Source organism: Oncorhynchus kisutch, linkage group LG14 (genome assembly GCF_002021735.2).
Source record: "Oncorhynchus kisutch isolate 150728-3 linkage group LG14, Okis_V2, whole genome shotgun sequence".
Lineage (NCBI taxonomy): Eukaryota > Metazoa > Chordata > Actinopteri > Salmoniformes > Salmonidae > Oncorhynchus > Oncorhynchus kisutch.
Window position 1 is genome coordinate 61,835,623 of NC_034187.2, and position 22,084 is coordinate 61,857,706.

At 42.2% G+C, this 22,084-nt stretch overlaps 1 protein-coding gene across 2 annotated transcripts in view; it reads left to right on the forward strand.

Moving 5' to 3' along the window:
- LOC109903114 (KH domain-containing, RNA-binding, signal transduction-associated protein 3) overlaps positions 1-22,084 on the forward strand; it is a 202,300-nt gene that overhangs the window by 36,007 nt on the left and 144,209 nt on the right. The gene's annotated exons all lie outside the window — the stretch shown is intronic.

Sequence of the window (22,084 nt, forward strand, 5' to 3'; positions counted from 1 at the left end):
GAGACTGAAAAACAGCTATCTCAAGGCCATTAGACTGTTAAATAGCCATCACTAGCCGGCCTCCACACAGTACCCTGCCCTGAACTTAGTCACTGCCACTAGCTATCACCCGGTTATTCAACCCTACACCTTAGAGGCTGTTGCCCCATGTACTGTACATAGACAGAGAACAATGGTCACTTTAATAATGGAATGCTGGTCCCGTTAATAATGGAAGACTGGTCACTTTAATAATGTTTACATACTGTTTTACCTATTTCATATGTATACAGTGCATTTGGAAGGTATTCAGACCTCTTCCCATTTTCCACATGTTGTTACATTCCAGCCTTATTCTGAAATTGATTAAATACATGTTTTCCCTCATCAATCTACACACAATAACTCAAGAGCAGTTGCTAATAATGACAACGAAAAAAAAGAAGAAAAAAGAAGAAGATTTAAATAGGTATTCAGACCCTTTGCTATGAGACTCGAAATCGAGCTCAGTTGCTTCCTGTTTTTATTGATCATCTTTGAGATGTTTATACAACTTGATTGGAGTCTACCAGTGGTAAATTCAATTGATTGGACATAATTTGACAGAGCTTCAGAGTTCCTCTGTGCAGATGGGAGAACCTTCCAGACGGACAACCATCTCTGCAGCATTCCACCAATCAGGCCTTTATGGTAGAGTGGCCAGACAGAAGCCACTCCTCAGTAAAAGGGACATGATAGCTGCTTTGAGTTTGCCAAAAGTCACTTAAAGGACTCAGACTATGAGAGAAAATCTCTGGTCTGATGAAACAGATTGAACTCTTTGGCCTGAATGCCAAGCGTCACGTCTGGAGGAGACATGGCACCATCCCTATGGTGAAGCATGGTGGTGGCAGCATCATGCTGTGGGGATGTCTTTTAGTGGCAGGGACTGAGAGACTAGAGGGAAAGATGAACGGAGAAAAGTACAGCGAGATCATTGATGAAAACCTGCTCCAGAGCGCTCAGGACCTCAGGCTGGGGTGAAGGTTCATCTTCCAACAGGATAACGACCCTAAGCACACAGCCAGGACAACACAGGAATGACTTCGGGACAAGTCTCTGAATGTCCTTGAGTGGCCCAGCCAGAGCCCAGACTTGAACCTGAATGAACATCTCTGGAGAGGCCTGAAAATAGCTGTGCAGCAATGCTCCCCATCCAACCTGACAGAGCTTGAGAAGATCTGCAGAGAAGAATGGAACAAACTCCCCAAATACAGGTGTGCCAAGCTTGTAGCATCATACCCAATAAGTCTCAAGGCTGTAATCACTGCCAAAGGTGCTTCAACAAAGTACTGAGTAAAGGGTCTGAATACTTGTAATGTAAATGTGATATTTAATATTTTTATTTGTAATACATTTGCAAAACTGTCTAAAAAACGGTTTTTGCTTTGTCATTATGAGGTATTGTGTGTAGATTGATGAGGGGGGGAAAACTATTGAATCCATTTTAGAATAAGGCTGTAACATAACAAAATGTGAAAAAGGTCAAAGGGTCTGAATACTTTCTGAATGCACTGTATATACTGCATATACCTGTATGTATATTTATACTCCACCAATATTGCTTGTTCTAGTAATTCTACATTTCTTATTTCCATTATTATACTTTTATATTTATATGTATTGTTGTGTGTTGTTAGATATTACTGCAATGTTGGAGCTAGGAACACATTCATTTTGCTACACCGGCAATAACATAGGCTAAATACTCTGTGTATGCTACCAATACAATTTGATTTGATTTGATTTGTGATTGTATCGTGTAATGAGGTCCATGGCAATTCCCAGCCCTATTATTTTACCCGTTGGTCAAGAAATGCGTTTTTGATTGGACACTCTATAATATAATATTGGAGGACCAAGAATTACCAAAATAAAAGCTAGACAGTCAATGAGAGTTGAAAATAATTTTTTAAATAAATCTAGCATTATTGATTTTGTTATTATGTTTGAGCACAATAACACGGCATTAGCCATTGCGAAATGCATAGAATTGCAGGAAATTTGCTTTAAAACTACAACATTTTCTTTGAATTCTATGGCAGAATATGACCAATTGCAAGAAATGTGCTTTAAAACTGAAACATTTTCTCTCAGCCCCATGGCAAAATGTGTAGAATTGCAGGAAATTTGCTTCAAAGCTGCAAACATTTCTCAAAGTTCCAAGAAGAAATAAGTTGAATTGTAGGAAATTGTATTAAAAATGCAAACATTTTTTTACACTGCTAAAGTTGTCTCTAAAATTCAGCCGTGCTGCCATGCCCCCTGCCACACCCACCAACTAGGCCCCTTTTTCATCCTGAAATTAACCTGGGCCTGTATAAATAATTAACGGACAGATTTGTATCATCCTGTAGTACAATAACAAAACAGATCCTTGTTTCCTGCCAACTGATGCTATCTCACTAATGTCCTGCTGCAGTAACACTCTACATGCTATGTGAGGGCTAAATTTAGACCCCCTTGTCCAATCACCAGAAACACACCTCCGCCCCCATACCTGGAAGGTGCACAGTAAAAGTAAAAGTGCGCTGTGCTTTCAGACCTGCTAGCCAGAGGGAAACCAGAGAGCCAGTGTATCAGGTTCCTGTCCGTTCAGCGATATCACTTTGCTGTAACTCTACACTCTGTCATGTGACACTGAGTGGCATACTGAAGTACTCTGCAATGAGGATCAAATCATATCCATATATGTGTGCATGAAGGAGATTGAATACATTCAGGAGGTATAAATGCAAGAGGTTGCCTTTCTTGACATGTGCTGTATGTAATTGAATTTTGAGTCCCATGTTACAACAAAGTGCATGAATATCTTCGCTGTGGAAGCCTAAGGGTGTATAAAAACACAACGCCTACCAATACATCATTAACAGTCTTACCTTTGGTTAGACAATATACTCTATAATACATGTTTAATATGTTTTATCTTTATGAAGTTGGCTCTATTGTTTTTCCAGTAGCAGCGTCAGTGTTTGGATGTAAACCTTTTTATAGGGTGACAGGATTCAGTGACAGCTAAACCAACCATGCTTGACAAGTTCACAAATCTAAAAAAAAATAAATAAATGTATATTGGCAAAGTTTTCCCCTAGCTGTCATTGGTGTAGTGGAGGGTAATGGCCATCACGTAAAACATGCCATCCTTTCAACACAGAAAATATAGGGACAGTTACTTTATTCACCGCGAACTGTGATTAACGTTTACCTTCCTTTTTCTTTACCACTACATCACTGATTGGGCTAATAGAGAAAGGATCCAACATGTAAGTGAGCATAGATTAGAGTAACTGTGGTGGTCTGGCACTTGATCTTCATGCTGTTTCAGAGAAGGGTCAACTCTCCTCCTTGCAGAGGACACGGGAGATGAATCTCCTTGACAACTGAACTTATTATGAAGAAATATGAGGGCTGTGAAAAATGATCATGCCCCCTGTATTAATATTTGATCATTATGAAATCATTTGAATCTCCTTTTTTAATTAAACTTTTGACAGTCCCTTAATGGCGAATCAGTATAAGAAATCAATGTATTTTAGTAGCACATAACTAGTTAATTAGTTTATCTAAAGTAATTAAAGAATATAGCATATACATTACATATAAATCAAATGAAATGATTTATATTTTAAAACGAAGGAATCTTTTAGAACTATGTGAAAAAGAAACAAGGCAAAGCCATGAAAGAGAAATTGAGCAAATTTGTATATCTTCTTAACCGCACACCCCCAAACTCTTCATAGGAAAAGTTGTTACCAACCGTTTTTTAAAGCCCATGAAAAGCAGAGTACACATAAATAAATGATTACTGGTCTGCATTAATAAAGAACAGGGGCTGAGAGCGATATGCATATGCATAAGTTCTACTGTAAATGAATCATCTCTCTGCTACCCAGTCTTCCTCCAGTCTCCCTGGGGACTCAGAGACTGTCACAGGGCCAGGCTGAGATACAGCCCCCATGTTAGTGGTCTTCACAGTGGAAAATGTTGCAGTTTAAAACAAGTGTGTTGCTTTAAACTTGCTTCTGCACATCCTTCCATGGGGCAGAGAGAAGATTTAGATTTTTTAAAAACAATTTCATGCTATTCTACTCATTTTCACATGGGGTGGAGAGGAAAATTAGCTGTTTTACAGGAAAGGTTGTGCAATTCTACACAATTTGCCATAAATTGCAGAAAAATATTAACAATTTTTAACTGACTTAGAAAATTAATGGCGCTGTCACGTTCGTCGTATGGAGGAGACCAAAGCGCAGTGTGGTGTGAATGCATCTTTTTAATGAAGACGGAAAAACACTTAAACAAACTATACAAAATAACAAAACGAACGTGACTGCTAATGAACACTGTGCTAACATGCAACATAACATAGACATTAACCCACGAAATACCCAAAGAAGATGGCTGCCTAAATATGGTTTGCAATCAGAGACAACGATAAACACCTGCCTCTAATTGAGAACCAATCTAGGCAACCATAGACATATATAAACACCTAGATGATAAACAACCCCATAAACCTACAAGACCCCTAGACAGTACAAAAAACACATACATCACCCATCTCACACCCTGACCTAATCAAAACAATAAAGAAAACAAAGAATACTCAGGTCAGGGCGTGACAGTACCCCCCCCCCCCCCCCCCCCACAAAGGTGCGGACTCCGGCCGCATAACCTAATCTAAAGGGGAGGGTCCGGGTGGGCCTTTATCACGGCGGCGGTTCTGGTGCAGGACGTGGACCCCGCTCTACCTCAGTCTTGGCCCACCCCGGACTGAAGATCATCGTAGAGGGTGTCACTGGACTGAGGAGCGGCTCTGGCAGCTCCCGACAGGAGGGAGAATCTAGCATCGCCGGTGTGACAGGCGGCATCGGCAGCTCCTGGTTGGCTGACTGCTCTGGCGGCTACTGACTGGCTGACGGCTCTGGCGGCTCAGGACGGGAGGGAGACTCTGGCGGCTCAGGACGGGAGGGAGACTCTGGCGGCTCAGGACGGGAGGGAGACTCTGGCGGCTCAGGACAGGAGGGAGACTCTGGCGGCTCAGGACGGGAGGGAGACTCTGGCGGCTCAGGACAGGAGGGAGACTCTGGCGGCTCAGGACGGGAGGGAGAATCTAGCATCGCCGGCGTGACAGGCGGCATCGGCAGCTCCTGGTTGGCTGACTGCTCTGGCGGCTGCTGGCTGGCTGACGACTCTGGCGGCTCAGGACGGGAGGGAGACTCTGGCGGCTCAGGACGGGAGGGAGACTCTGGCGGCTCAGGACGGGAGGGAGACTCTGGCGGCTCAGGACGAGAGGGAGACTCTGGCGGCTCAGGACGGGAGGGAGACTCTGGCGGCTCAGGACGGGAGGGAGACTCTGGCGGCTCAGGACGGGAGGGAGACTCTGGCGGCTCAGGACGGGAGGGAGACTCTGGCGGCTCAGGACGGGAGGGAGACTCTGGCGGCTCAGGACAGGAGGAAGACTCTGGCGGCTCAGGACTGGAGGAAGACTCTGGCGGCTCAGGACAGAGGGAAGACTCTGGCGGCTCAGGACAGAGGGAAGACTCTGGCGGCTCAGGACAGAGGGAAGACTCTGGCGGCTCAGGACTGGAGGGAAGTCTCTGGCGGATCCGGACTGGAGGGAAGACTCTGGCGGATTCGGCCTTGAGGGAAGACTCTGGCGGATCCGGACTGGAGGGAAGACTCTGGCGGATCCGGACTGGAGGGAAGACTCTGGCGGATCCGGACTGGAGGGAGACTCTGGCGGATCCGGACTGTGACCCGTCGTGGTAGGTTCCGGACTGCGACCCGTCATGGTAGACTCCGGAATGCGACCCGTCATGGTAGACTCCGGAATGCGACCCGTCGTGGTAGGTTCCGGTCTGCGACCTGTCGTAGGAGATTCCGGGACTGCGACCCGACGTAGGAGGTTCCGGTCTGCGACCCGTCGTAGGAGGTTCCGGTCTGCGACCCGTCGTAGGAGGTTCCGGTCTGCGGCCCATCGTAGGAGGTTCCGGTCTGCGACCCGTCGTAGGAGGTTCCGGTCTGCGGCCCGTCGTAGGAGGTTCCGGTCTGCGGCCTGTCGGAGGAGGTTCCGGTCTGTGGACCGTTGCCGGACGCTCTGGACTGGGTACTGTTGCCGGACGCTCTGGACTGGGTACTGTTGCCGGACGCTCTGGACTGGGTATTGTAGCCGGACGCTCTGGACTGGGTACTGTAGCCAGACGCTCTGGACTGGGTACTGTTGCCGGACGCTCTGGACTGGGTACTGTAGTCGGACGCTATGGACTGGCGAGGCGCACTGTAGGCCTGGTGCGTGGTGCCGGCACTGGTGGTACCGGGCTGGAGACACGCACCTCAGGGCGAGTGCGGGGAGGAGGAACAGGGAGTACTGGACCCTGGAGGCGCACTGGTGGCCTGGTGCGTGGTGCCGGCACTGGTGGTACCGGGCTGGAGACACGCACCTCAGGGCGAGTGCGGGGAGGAGGAACAGGGAGTACTGGACCCTGGAGGCGCACTGGTGGCCTGGTGCGTGGTGCCGGCACTGGTGGTACCGGGCTGGAGACACGCACCTCAGGGCGAGTGTGGGGAGCAGGCACAGGACGTACTGGGCTGTGGAGGCATACTGGAGGTCTGGAGTGTAAAGCTGACACAACCCGTCCTGGCTGGATGCTCATTCTAGCCCGGCCAATGCGAGGAGCTGGAGTATAGCGCACCGGACTAGAAATGCGCACTGGAGACACTGTGCGCATCTCTGCATAACACGGTGCCTGACCAGTTACATGCCAGTTACACGCTCACGGTAAGCACGGTAAGCACGCTCGCGGTAAGTTGGCTCAGGTCTTCTACCTGACTTAGCCAATCTCCTCGTGTGCATCCCCCCCAAAATAATTATTGGGGCTGCCTCTCGGGCTTCCGTGCTAGCCGTGTACCCTTATATCTTCACCTTTCCTCCATTCTCCTGTATCCCTCCTCGCACTGTTCCAAAGAATCCCATGCAGGCTCTAGCACTCTCCCTGGATCTATCGACCAACTCTAAATCTGCTCCCAGGTTGTTACCCATTCATCCTTCTTTTCTCCATTAAGCGCTGTTCCTCCCAATCACGCTGCTTGGTCCTTTTAAGGTGGGTTATTCTGTCACGTTTGTCATATGAAGGAGACCAAAGCGCAGTGTGGTGTGAATGCATCTTTTTAATGACGGAAAAACACTTAAACAAACTATACAAAATAACAAAACGAACGTGACTGCTAATGAACACTGTGCTAACATGCAACATAACATAGACAATAACCCACGAAATACCCAAAGAGGATGGCTGCCTAAATATGGTTCCCAATCAGAGACAATGATAAACACCTGCCTCTAATTGAGAACCAATCTAGGCAACCATAGCCATATATAAACACCTAGATGATAAACAACCCCATAAACCTACAAAACCCCTAGACAGTACAAAAAAACATACATCACCCATGTCACACCCTGACCTAATCAAAACAATAAAGAAAACAAAGAATATGTGACAGGTGCCCTCCACCAGTAATTCGACCATGATAACAAGTTTAGATAGCTGACTGCTAAACTAACTTAGAAATTCATTTTTTTTTGCTGACATGAGCTAATTGACTGACTATCAATATCTGACATACAGTTCCTTCAGAAAAAATTCACACCATTTTTTTTTCTGTGTCACAACCTGAATTTAAAATGGATTAAATTGAGATTTTGTGTCCCTGGCCTACACACAATACCCCATAATGTCAAAGTGGAATTATGTTTTTTACAAATGTTTACAAATGAATTCAAATAAAAGCCGAACTGTTGTGAGTCAATAAATATTCAACCCCTTTGTTATGGGAAGCCTAAATAAGGTCAGGAGTAAAAAATATGCTTAACAAGTCACATAATAAGTTACATGGACTCACTCTGTGTGCAATAATAGTGTTTAACATGATTTTTGAATGACTACCTCATCTCTGTACCCCACACATACAATTATCTGTAAGGTATGATGCAACCACAATGACTGGGAATGTTTTGCAATGCCTTGTAAAGAAGGGCACCTATTGGTAGATGGGTAAAATATATATATATATATATATTGTTTTGATCATGGTGAAGTTATGAATTAAAATTGGTACTTTTTACCCCTTTGTCGTGATATCGTTGGTAGTTACTGTCTTGTCTCATCACTGCAACTCCCGTACGGACTCGGGAGAGAGCCGTGCATCCTCCAAAACACGACCCTGCCAAGCCGCACTGTTTCTTGACACACTGCTCGCTTAACCCACCAATGTGCGACTGGGTTACCGTCCAGCTGGCGACCAAACACTGTCCAGCTGGTGACCAAGGTCAGCTTGCAAGCGCCCGGCCCTCCACAAGGAGTTGCTAGATGGGACAAGGAAATCCCGTAAAGCCAAACCCTCCTCTAACCCAGACGATGCTGGGCGAAAACAGGTATAAAAAAAACTAATTTACATAAGTATTTATTCTTTTAATTGGACATGATTTGGAAAGGCACACACCTGTCTATATAAGGTCCCACAGTTGACTTTGCATGTCATAGCAAAAACCAAACCATGAGGTCAAAGGAATTGTCCGTAGAGCTCCGAGACAGGCTTGTGTGGAGGCATGGTCTGGGGAAGGGTACAAAAAAATGTCTGCATAATTGAAGGTCCATAAGAAAAAATATAAATATATATATATATACTGTATATATATGTATTTTTCTTTACCTGGAAATTGTTCCGAGGGTCTTCATAAGGGCCGTCAGTTGCCCATCCCTGCCCTAAGTATAATTGATTTATTTTTTACAACCAAATCAAAAAATGTATGTTTATGGTATGTTGTATGATTTCACATTTTTGAGAAACTTACCGTTGATCGCAAATCACTTCCTCACCATCGTTGTGTTGTATGGGGGCCCCGAAAAAACACATCCATAAACACCTCCAAAAACACCCAAAAACCTCCTTTTAGAAATGGCGAAGCTCTCAGTACAGTGATGCAGATCTTTAGATGTTGTACACGTGAAACTGTGTCATTCCGAACTTAATCCGCAACGTTACATACCATTTTGTTGCTACTTGAGAGAATACATCTCTGTCAATTTCACAGGTAACTGACAAAATAAAGGAAACACTTGAGTAAATGGGTGATACAATGTATATTGAAAGCAAAGGATGCTTCCAAACAGAAAGCTCCAGACACTTGTAGAATGTATGCCAAGGTGCATTGAAGCTGTTCCGGTGGCTCGTTGGTGTTTCTTTTATTTTGACAGTTACCTGTAGCGGCAGGTTACACGGAGAGTGGAACAGCTCGAGTTGCTCAAAATGGAATATAACATGGCGGTTCATGTTCGGAATGACACAATTTCATGTGTACAACATCTAAACAACATCTAAACAATGTGTACAACATCTGCATCACTGTACTGAGAGCTTTGCCATTAAATGACATACTTGGGTGTTTGGAACCTTTGTTCATGTTTTTCAGGCTCCCATACTACACAATGAGGATGAGGAAGTGATTTGTTGTTTGGAGTAAGTTTCTTAAAAACATGTGAAATCACAAAAAAGGTGGCTGGACCCTTCTATAACATGCAGTTAACATCAAATGTAGAGATTTAATTGTAAAAATAACTTCTCCTTTAAGATTAATTTGAAACATAGCTGTTCTTAGATAAAAAGCTTAGTACACCTGTGATCCTTAATACAAGGCTTCCTTTACTGTCACGCCCTGGTCTTAGTATTTTGTGTTTTCTTTATTATTTTGGTCAGGTCAGGGTGTGACATGGGTATTTATGTGGTGTGTTTTGTCTAGGGTTTTTTTGTAGGTTATGGGATTTTGGTTTAGTGACGTAGTCTAGGTAAGTCTATGGTTGCCTAGAGTGGTTCTCAATCAGAGGCAGGTGTTTATAGTTGTCTCTGATTGGGAACCATATTTAGGCAGCCATATTCTATGAGTGTTTCGTGGGTGGTTGTCTCTGTGTTTGTTGCACCAGATAGGGCTGTTTCGTTTTTTTTCACGTTTATTGTTTTTGTATATTGTTCGTATTTTCATTTTTATTAAAGATGTTTATAAATAACCTCGCTGCATTTTGGTCCGTAACATTTACAGTTTGTCAAGGCAGGTTTTCCTGCTATTTTCCTGCCCAGCAGAGACTCGTTAGGTCCCTCACAAAATGACAAAACTCATTCTGGTCTATTACCTATTGTCTATATTCTCAGGACTAAGACAGGAGTTATTCTATTCCCCAAGGTAGAAGCCTAGGCTTCTTTCCAAACAGCACCCTATTCCTTATATAGTGCACTACTTTTTGACCCATAGGCCTGGTCAAAAGAAGTGCACCATGTAGGGAATAGGGTGCCATTTGGGACGTGAACCTGGAATCCTTTTAGCACTCTGGCTTCATCTCAGAATATCTGACCTGGTGGTTAATCAAGACATTTCCTTTTAGCTCTTATGTCTTGTTCTGTGTCTCAGCGTAGTGTACATGCTAGCAACCCTGTTCCCTTATGGCTTCAGATGGAGGTTATTCTTCTTTCTGCTTGAGCAAGTAACTATCTTCTGATGTTATTGAGGTAAATAAAACCTTAAAATTAACTAAGGTAATGACTAATAGGATGTTACTAGTTATGGGGATTATTTGGTAAATGTTTATGAATTCTAATTAACGTTTTCCATTTAAGAACAGCCCATCCATCCACTATAATTCTGCTTCCGTTAACATGGAATGCTAATGATGAGTCTGAGCATGTTGTAGTGATGTTGTCTTCATGGTAGAGGCTGATAGCCATGAGGTGATTTTATATTGAACTCTAAGGCAGGAGTCACTGGGCAATGTAATGATTTACTATGACAGCGAGGTTTACATCTTTATGCATTTATGCATAATCAGAATAACAAACACGCAATATTTTGCAGAATTTTGATATTGTTCTGTCCACACACACACACATGATACAATATCTAGCCTACGCATTCACGATAGTTGCTGGAAAAATGCTGGAAAGAGCAGTGTGAAAAGAAAATATCCGACCCAGAACAATCCAGTTCGGGCCGGTTTCATGATATTGTGAAAATAGTCGAAGGCTAGACCATAATACGATGTAGAATCACTGTGATACATGGTGTAGACCACAGCAGGCTAGAATCGGCCACCGTGTTCTCAATGGATTTACACCTGGATTATATTCAGATCCCACATACAGAGCTGTCAAATAATCTGTTACCACGGTAATAAAACAACAAAGTCCATATTAGTAGATTTGATTTGGCATGTCATCCCACTACCCCCCTGCCCCCATGCCATTGATACCAAACACAGACTCTGTCTCTCAGCATAAATGAGTGGAGCATCATCTACAAGAGAACATCAAGGGGTTTCATTTCAATTAGGATATTGATTTATTATGTTCTGGGGTTGTTTGATGCTTAGTGTCATGAAGAGGCACTCTGTCTGTAATCCAATAGATTCAGCAGCTCAGGAGGCGCTAAATACAGGATAACCCGAAGACCGTGGCTTTCCAAGGACATGACATGCATTGTTGAGTTTCATTCTATTAGAAGTGATTAATTATTTATCAATGTCAGGGAAAATACTTCATAGTATACAGAATCAATACAGTATGCCATAATTTCGGAATTTCCCATGAAAGCTCATATATATTTTTTGTACAACAAAGAAGTGACATTTTAAAAGGCTCTTCGACTGATGTCCTTTTGGTGGTGGACCATTCTTGACACACACGGGAAACAGTTGAACGTTAAAAAAAACAGCAGAGCTGCAGTTCTTGACACAAACCAATGCTCCTGGCACTTACTAGCATACACCGTTCAAAGACACTTAAATATTTTGTTTTACCCATTTACCCTCTGAATGGCACACACACACAATCTGTGTCGCAATTGTCTCACGGCTTCAAAATCCTTCTTTAATTTGTCTCCTCCACTTCATCTACACTGATTGAGGTGGATTTAACAAGTGAAATCAATGAGGGATTATAGGTTTCACCTGGATTCACCTGGTCAGTCTATCTCATGGAAAGAGCAGGTGTTCCTAATGTTTTGTATACTAAGTGTATATCCATTGATTCTTGAAAAAGATCATGTATTAAAATGCCTCAGAAGATTTGTTCAACTGTGTGGCTCTAAATCCTAGATTTCCTCTTTAAAAGCACTTCCATGCTTCGCAGCAGTATCTCCCTTGTAGCCTCAGCCTCGTCTGCAGTTCTAATTGACACCAGATGAGTAATTGAAATGAAAAAGGAAGGCTCTCAGGTGGTTATGAGTTATGATGATTCAGTGCATTTTGATCATGTAACCTGAGCTGAATTCCAGATAATGACCACTATTAAGCCAAGTCACAGTTCCTTCTCTTCTTTTCACATTCCCTCGCTTTTCAGAGCCTAATGATGGTTTGATGGGAAGCTTCATTAGGCTAAGAGACGTTGAACCGATAAACATCAGCTCATGCTAATTATATATTAAGAGTTCAAGTAGTGTTGCTGTGCTGTTCCTTTTAGAAAGCACTCTCAGAGAAAGGCTTATCATGCCAAGTAGGCGTGCTGTTGGACCCGTGAATTATAGTTGGAAAAAAAGACACACACAGATGGTACAGTATAATACAGATGTTGATACAGTACAATACAGATGTTGGTACAGTACAATACAGAGGTTGGTACAGTACAATACAGAGGTTGGTACAGTATAATACAGAGGTTGGTACAGTACAATACAGAGGTTGGTACAGTATAATACAGATGTTGATACAGTACAATACAGATGTTGATACAGTATAATACAGAGGCTGGTACAGTACAATACAGATGTTGATACAGTACAATACAGATGTTGATACAGTACAATACAGATGTTGGTACAGTACAATACAGATGTTGATACAGTATAATACAGAGGTTGGTACAGTACAATACAGAGGTTGGTACAGTATAATACAGATGTTGATACAGTACAATACAGATGTTGATACAGTATAATACAGAGCTTGGTACAGTACAATACAGAGGTTGGTACAGTACAATACAGAGGTTGGTACAGTAAAATACAGAGGTTGGTACAGTACAATACAGAGGTTGGTACAGTATAATACAGATGTTGGTACAGTACAATACAGATGTTGATACAGTATAATACAGAAGTAGGTACAGTACAATACAGAGGTTGGTACAGTATAATACAGATGTTGATACAGTACAATACAGATGTTGATACAGTATAATACAGAGGTTGGTACAGTACAATACAGATGTTGATACAGTACAATACAGATGTTGATACAGTACAATACAAATGTTGGTACAGTACAATACAGATGTTGATACAGTATAATACAGAGGTTGGTACAGTACAATACAGATGTTGATACAGTACAATACAGATGTTGATACAGTACAATACAGATGTTGGTACAGTATAATACAGATGTTGGTACAGTACAGAATAAGTTTTCTCACTCACTGTAACATATCAACATGCAAAGTGTGTTTTTTCCTCAGAATCTGTTCACAATCCACTGCTGTAGTTTAGTGTCTGTTATATGTTTATTTTCCTATGGTGGACCAGCATCAGTGTTTACAGTGTTGCCATAAGGAACCATGGGCAGGCTTCTGGGTTCTTGTTCTGGATAGCCACACAGATAGTGGTTCATTTTAGAGTGAATCTGACAGGAGAAAGACTCCTGGTCCCTTCCCCAGGACGGCTCACGCCAACTCGCATCTTACTGCTCCACAACCTCCTAAACAACATTTTTAATGTTTTTCACCTTCAAAGTGCAGGTAGTCTAGTGTGTCTAGGATTGGACGGCGGGAGAAACAAATGTGCTGATGCAGACATCAAATGGGCAGGACATGCGTGGGTGCAGAGGGGGGAAGGGGCAGGACATGTGTGAGGGGACAGAGAGGGCAGGTATAGGGTGAAGCTTCAATAGCATCTATTTGGAGTGTGTGTGTGTGTATGCGTGTGTGTGTGTTATGGTGGTGGGGGGGTTAGCATCTCATTGGAGTGGGAGACCATCATTCCAGCCTTCTGCTACTGCATCCCTGTATTCTTCAACTCCACAGGAGGCCTGGCCTTCATGCCTTTAATACAGCAAGGTATACCTAACTAGCTACCTGAACCCCAGATGTTCTCTACATGGGAGCTTTATCTCGCTGGGTAGACGTTTCTCCAGAGCAGCTTCGTTTTCTGCTAATCTATTGTTTTGTGGGAAAACAGAATATTTTATGAACAGAATATTTGTGAATTATGCATAGAGAATCCCATTAACCTATATAACACGTTTGAGGAACGAGCCTGTGCGCTGCAGTCTGACTGCTGCAGTGTCAGTGGGAATTAACTGTTTAAGTTTGAGTTAAATGTAGTGTAGGTGATGCAGTTTACTGGCATGTTTACAATTGCATAGGGTTTCTTAGTATCTGTGAAGTCTCTCCTGGTATTTCACTTAACCGTTTACTGCAGTGGGCTAAATCAGGGTCACACGAAGTGTTTCTACGTAGACTTAAACAAATCTACATTGAAATCTGCTTTATACACCTGACACATGGTTATGGGCTTAAAAAGAGAAGACACCAATATCATGTCAGAGATCGAGTTGAAATGTATTACATTTTGAGTAAAAAAAAAAATACTATATATCATTATTAGAAATATTAATAACGGGCTACAGATAAGACATAAATGACACATACTGTAGAATATACCCTGAAAGTGGTTTTCTAAAATGTGTGTCAGGTATTTTAGTTAACAAAACATCTTGCATAATGGTTTGTTGTTGAATATGCAACCGAGGCAGTCTTATAGCAAAGTGTCTGGGGATATAACTTGTGCGTGTGTGAGCGTGTGTGTGTGTGTGCGTGTGTGAGCGTCTGTGTGTGTGCGTGTGTGTGTGTATGTGTGCGTGTGTGAGCGTGTGTGAGCGTGTGTGTGTGTGTGTGTGCGTGTGTGAGCGTGTGTTTGTGTGTGTGTGTTTGTATTTCGTGGTTTGTTTGTTTTCTATTAGGGCCTTGAACTATTGTTATTATTTTCGTCTTAAGTGGATTGAGGAGATAGGAGAGATATTTGAGTCTGCATTGACATGCAGGTCAGAGGTAATTGGAACTACTTAGACTTTTAACCCAGATTGGTTGTGACAGTAGAAGACTGTCACACTGGCTGGGGCCACATGTAACGTAATGTTCATGGGTATTAAAATGCTGTCAATCTAGCAGGCTGAGAAACCCACTGTCCTTCTGAAGAACACGGTTTAATCAGACAAGGTTTTTCCATGACAGCGTTCGGAGTTCAGCATTAGTCTACCAGTCAAGGGATATTGTTCAGAGTTAGTACTGCATGGGTCCCACCCTATATGGCACCCTATTCCCTATGGGCCCTGGTCAAAAGTAGTGCATTATGTAGGGAATAAGGTGCCATTTGGGAATCATGTTAACTCTAAGCTATATATTAGTGGCAGTTATTGGATTCCTTCTTTTATCTGCTTCCAGGGGATGCAGCAAAGGAATTTGATTCTTCTGTAGTTTAAACAACCCAAACAAATAACCATAACATGAACTTGGTCTTTTAAACCAACCCTACCTTGTCACAACACAACTGATTGGCTCATTAAGAAGGAAAGGAATTCCACAAAATAACTTTTAACAAGCCACACCTGTTAATTGAAATGCATTCCAGGTGACTACCCATGAAGCTGGTTGAGTGAATTCCAAGAGTGTGCAAAGCTGTCATCAAGGCAAAGGGTGGCTACTTTGAAGAATCTAAAATGTAAAATATATTTTAATTTGTTTAACACCTTTTTGGTTACTATATGATTTCAAGTGTTATTTCATATTTTTGATGTCTTCACTATTCTTCTACAATGTAGAAAATAGTGAAAATAAAGAAAAACCCTTGAATGAGTAGGTGTGTCCAAACCTTTGACTGGTGCTGTATATGAACTGGTTGGAGACCTGACTTGTCAGAACATCATGATACAGCACCTTCAGAAAGTGTTCATACCCCTTTACTTATTGCACATTTTGTTGTTACAGCCTGAATTCAAAATTAATTCAATATATTTTTTTATCACCAATCTACACAAAATACACCATAGTGACAAATTGAAAGCATGTTTTAAAAAATGTCACATTTTTTTGAAAATTCTATTCAGAAATAGTATTCACCCCTCTGAGTCAATACTTTGTAGAAACCACTTTGTTCAACATTTGCCCATTATTATTTTCTAAATTCTTCAAGCTCTGTTAAACTGGTTGTTGATCATTGCTAGACAACCATTTTCAGGTCTTGCCATAGATTTTCAAGTAGATTTAAGTCAAAACTGGCCCCTCGGGAACATCCACTGTCTTCTTGGTAAGCAACTCCAGTGTAGATTTGTCCTCGTGTTTTAGGTTATTGTCTTGATGAAAGGGGAATTCATCTCCCAGTGTCTGATGGAAAGCAAACTGAACCAGGTTCTCCTCTAGGATTTTGCCTGTGCTTAGATCCATTCCATTTTTTTTTTATCCTGACAACCTCCCCAGTCGTTAACTTTTAAAAGCATACCCATAACATGATGCAGCCACCACTATGCTTGAAAATATGGAGAGTGTTACTCAATAATGTGTTGAATTGGATTTGCCCCAAACATAACCCTGGTATTCTGGCCGAAAAGTTAATTGCTTTTCTACATTTTTTGCAGGATTTCTTTACTGCCTTGTTGCAAACATGATGCATGTTTTGAAATATTTGTATTCTGTACGGGGTTCCTTCTTTTCTCTGTCAGTTAGGTTTGTATTGGGGAGTAAATAAAATGTTGATCCATCCTCAGTTTTTTCCTAAGCCATTCAACTCTGTAACTGTTATAAAGTCCCAATTGGCCTCATTGTGAAATCCCTGAATGGTTTCTTTTCTCTCCGGCAACTGAGTTAGAAAAGATGCCTGTGTCTTTGTAGTGACTGGGTGTATTGATACACCATCCAAAGTGCAATCAATAACTTCACCATGCTCAAATGGATATTCAGTGTCTGTTTATAAAAAATAAAAAATACCCATATATTATACCCATATAATACCAATAGGTGCACTTCTTTGTGAGGCATTGGGAAACCTCCCGGGTCTTTGTGGTTGAATCTGTGTTTGAAAGTCACTGCTCAACCGTGGGAACTTACATATACTTGTATGTGTGGGGTACAGAGACGAGGTAGTCATTCAGAAATCATGTTAAACACTATTATTGGATTGAGTCCATGCAACTTATTTGATTACTTGTTAAGCACATTTTTACTCCTGAACTTATTTAGACTTGCCATAACAAAGAGTTTGAATACTTATTGACCCAAGACTTTGACATAATGGGGTATTGTGTGACAAAAAAAATCTCAATTTGATCCATTTTAAATTCACACTATAATACATCAACATGTGGAAAAAGTCAAGGGGTGTAAATACTTTCTGAATGCACTGTATGTCTAAACTGAGTATAATGCCCTCTGTTTTTATAAAGGACATCAGTATGAGCTGAGGAGACAGAGATGAGTATCTGAGCTTTGGGTTTGATTGAGGATGAGAAATAGGAACTCATAAGCCAAATGCAAATCCTTTCATGTTTCTGACTCTTCTGAATTTGAATATCTCTGGCTCCCCAGACTGTTGTAAGGAAATACATTTTTTTTTAAATGTAACTCATCCAGTTAGATAAGAAAGAAAACATAATTTATCTTCTTGTTGCCATGACAAGGAAGCATCTAAATGCTTTATAGCTGTAAAAATCACTAACATTATGAAATGTAAAAAAAAAAAAAAAATTTAAACAGAGAATCGATCGAACCGTTATACCTCCTGTTATACCCCCAAGTTCATAGTCAAATAATTAATTATAATTCTGCATTTTCTTTTGTTATGCAGATGTGTTTCCCCAATATATTTCCCATACTATTGGTAAGGCAGGGTGGGGCAGGCCAAAGATAACTGTATCCCTATATACTCTCTCCTATCTATGAGAATGATTAGGGGGTTGAAATCAGAGAGAAGATCTGAACGGAGAACAGAGGCCCAGGTTAGCTGGGTGTATTCCTAATGCCAACGGTCCGGCTGCTAAATTGAAAGGGGCCCACTGCAGTGGTGGAGGGTCTCTCAGTCTCATTCTTACCATAGCTGGACTGCCAGGTGCTGCAGGGAGGGAGAGCTCTCAGCCTTAATCCTAGACATTAACTGCTGGCTGTAAGCAGGTCTGGGCACGTTACTTACCTCACAGCAGAGTACCCGGCTGCCAGGGGCCAGGGGAGAGCGAGGGAGAGACAGGGAGTGAGGGATAGAGGGAACGAGGTAGGGGGCAGGGGCTGCAGGGAGAGAGAGAGGGTCTGGGAGGGCATGGGAGATAGGGAGAGAGAGGGCAAGGGCAGCAGTGAGAAAAGGAGAGAAACCGAGAGGGAGAGAAAGAAAGGGAGGGCCCAGAGCTGGGCAGGGCAAGGAGAATTTAATCTCCAGATTAGGGGCTGAGATGAATTCCTGCCGCCAGTCTGACCTTGTCAAGGAGCCAGAGTGAAATGGAGATTTCAGGACAGCGTTGGCGGGTGGCATGAGTGTTGAGCTGAGACAGCCCTGTGTGATGGTCTGAGTATTGAGCTGAGATAGCCCTGTGTGATGGTCTGAGTATTGAGCTGAGACAGCCCTGTGTGATGGTCTGAGTATTGAGCTGAGACAGCCCTGTGTGTTGGTCTGAGTATTGAGCTGAGATAGCCCTGTGTGATGGTCTGAGTATTGAGCTGAGACAGCCCTGTGTGATGGTCTGAGTATTGAGCTGAGACAGCCCTGTGTGATGGTCTGAGTATTGAGCTGAGACAGCCCTGTGTGATGGTCTGAGTATTGAGCTGAGACAGCCCTGTGTGATGGTCTGAGTATTGAGCTGAGACAGCCCTGTGTGATGGTCTGAGTATTGAGCTGAGACAGCCCTGTGTGATGGTCAGAGTATTAAGCTGAGACAGCCCTGTGTGATGGTCTAAGTTTTGAGCTGAGACAACCCTGCGTAGTTGGAGGGTCTGAGCTGAGCTCTTTCTCTTTCTAGGGTCACAGCCTGATATCCTGACTCACACTGAATTTGTGGTCGTATTAGGAATAGAACAAAGGCATGCTGTGGCATGCAAGGGAACAAAGGCATGCAAGGGTCCTCTGACAAACGGAGAAGGAGGTGTTGACAATGTAAATGTAAATGTATTTTAGTGGGATTTCTGTCTGAGATTGATTTAATGAACTGAGGCGAGGAGAGCCTGGTCTCCTGTTGTGAGGAAACTGACCAGGCTTGTTCTAGTGTTACACAGTTCATTAAGGCTTTGCTTCAGAACATTACAGAATAATGACATGAAGTTCCTGTTCTAGCATTTCTTGTCATTTGGTCCTTAATTTCACTTAACAGCCAAATGTAAGAATAATTTTCTCCATTGCAGAACTAAAACATCACTTTTAATAAATAAATAAAACAACAAAAAAAACAACAACAGTTCATTTGAACTCTTTTATTTGAAATGTCAATTTAATGTCAGTTTCCCCCCCCTGTGCTGTAGCCCTAAGAGTCCTGTCTGTCTGAAAGGACAAAGAGAAATTAGTTGAATTCCCTCTGTGTTAATATGCGGTTCTCTTGGCCACAGTATGTCGCCTGAAGGCTGCAGGTAACCACTTAACAGACTGAAACCCAGAATATGGCGCTTTTCATCACAGTCTGTCAGTTGTCATGGAAATCTACAGAGAGTCACGAGCAGGGGGCAATTTTAGGGGAAAATAGCGTCTACATCAAATACTGGGCTAACACAGGACTGTGATACATTGAAATGACAGCAGGTAGCTATGGTATTGATCTGTAACCTGGAAGATCATGCTGCTCAAACCTACAGACCAGTTATATTGTGTGTTTCTTACTAATGTTGTTTCTTTCTTACTATAATATACACATACTGTAATGTTTTTTCTTCTTACTATAATATACACACACTGTAATGTTGTTTCTTCTTACTATAATATACACATACTGTAATGTTGTTTCTTCTTACTATAATATACACATACTGTAATGTTGTTTCTTCTTACTATAACATACACATACTGTAATGTTGTTTCTTCTTACTATAATATACACATACTGTAATGTTGTTTCATGACAATATTTTATATAATCTTTGTTTGACTGGGAGGTATTTCAGTATTAAGTTGAGACAGAAATAGGATATATTTGGGAAAACGATTAAGATGTGAATGTGAACAATTATTTTGTTTCGTTAACTCTAAAGCACCAGTCTGTTCCAGCCAATTGAGTTAGAATGTGGAGTTACTTTGTCTACCTTATGTAGGAGTCCAATGTAGGAGTCCAAAATGTTTTGTCCATGCTAAATCACAGAAACATTGCATACGATTTGCTCTGACATGCTTTACCATCATAAACGTGGACATTTTCTGCCTGAGTAAGTTTCTACAAAGACCTAATTTCTTTATTTTGGAAAAACATAACATAAACAACACGAAGACAGAATAAGGAGCAGTTCAGAACACATTTAGATGAAGAATGTTCAAGCATTAGTCGCCGAACTCATGGTGTGTGACCAGTATTGCCCAGAAGCATGTTGCCTCCTGTTTGGAAGAAAAGTAATACCTTCAACCTTATGCATCTATCAACTAGTCTCAAGGAGTTTGGTGAAAATGTCACAGTTTAGCCACCAATGCAACCTATGCATTCCCTACATAGTTTGCATGATCAATATTTGATGTGACTGCCATTAGACCTCTGCTGCTTGATTTTCTCAATATCACATCGTAATATTGACCCTCTCTACAACGTGACATTAGAGGATGTAGTAACCTGATTGCCTCCCCGCACCCCCCTCTCCACCCCGTCATCTCAACTCCTCACCACTCACAGCCTGATGTAGAAGTCAAGCATAATCCTACAAATCTCCTCCAGCTTAATGCATTTTAAATGGAAGGATGGATGTAGTCTAAATCAGTGTGCTGCTTCTCTTAAGTGATTCAATGTCTAATAGAGGAGTAGACAGCTGGGCCAGGCCCCGTACTGTGTAGAGCCTAGCCGTCACCGAAGCTGTAAATGCAATTTTAATGACATATCTATCCTCTTTGATGGAGGAAGAAGAAGCACAACCCCATCAAATGATACCTTTTTCTTGGAATCAAGGGTCTCGGCAGTGCCAGTTGAACTCCATCCACCGCTACAGTCACCACCGGTTCAGAGGAGAAGAGGGCACTCAGTGAAAACTGTGTTCTTGATACGTATTCACAGAACCACTGTGGAAATAGAACAGAAAACTGCAGTTTAGGTTGTTTGGTTAAAGGAGACAGCTGGGTATTATAGATGACCTAAACTGTGTGGATATTTTCCTTATAGCCATGAACCTTGGGGGTTTTCATTGACATATTACAAATCTGTTGATACCAATAATGAGACGTTGACTCATCCACGGGATACTGAATATTGCCTTGAGGACAACCAGAGCATTGAGGAACTAAGATAGACTCTCTGTAAGCCATGTTGTGAGGTCACATTAATATTAATCTGGGCTCTCCTCAGAACGAGAGGAATCTGCTCCCTCCTGGGATGAGTTGAGGCTTAGAAGAGATCCCAGTTTACTCATACATCTGTTATCCTAGTTAAGACTAATTTTCTTTGTCTTTCATTTTATTCTTGTAATCTAATGCTGTCCAGCTTCATAGAGCCAGGACACAGTCTCCTTTTCTTATTTATTTGATTGCTTTACCAAAACCGCCAACGAACTCACAGCCTATGTAAGTTGAGAAGCAAGATTTTAAGATGCGATGATAATAATATGCAACAATTAGAAAGTCAAATCTGGAGACAGCTTGGTTTGCCACTCTGAACTGAACACAGCTTTCCATTTCTTCCCTTTATTAGCCTGTATGCGACAGATCCAGAAGTTACACGTTTTTAGTCACTCAGATATCATGCTTAGGCAGTATATGTCTGTTGAGAATGAGTGCGTTTCTGTTGAAGTCCTCCCTCCATTACCCCAGTTACATTGTCCACTGACCAATGCTAGCCTGAAGGTTCTGTTCCCCACCCCACCTGGCCCTTCA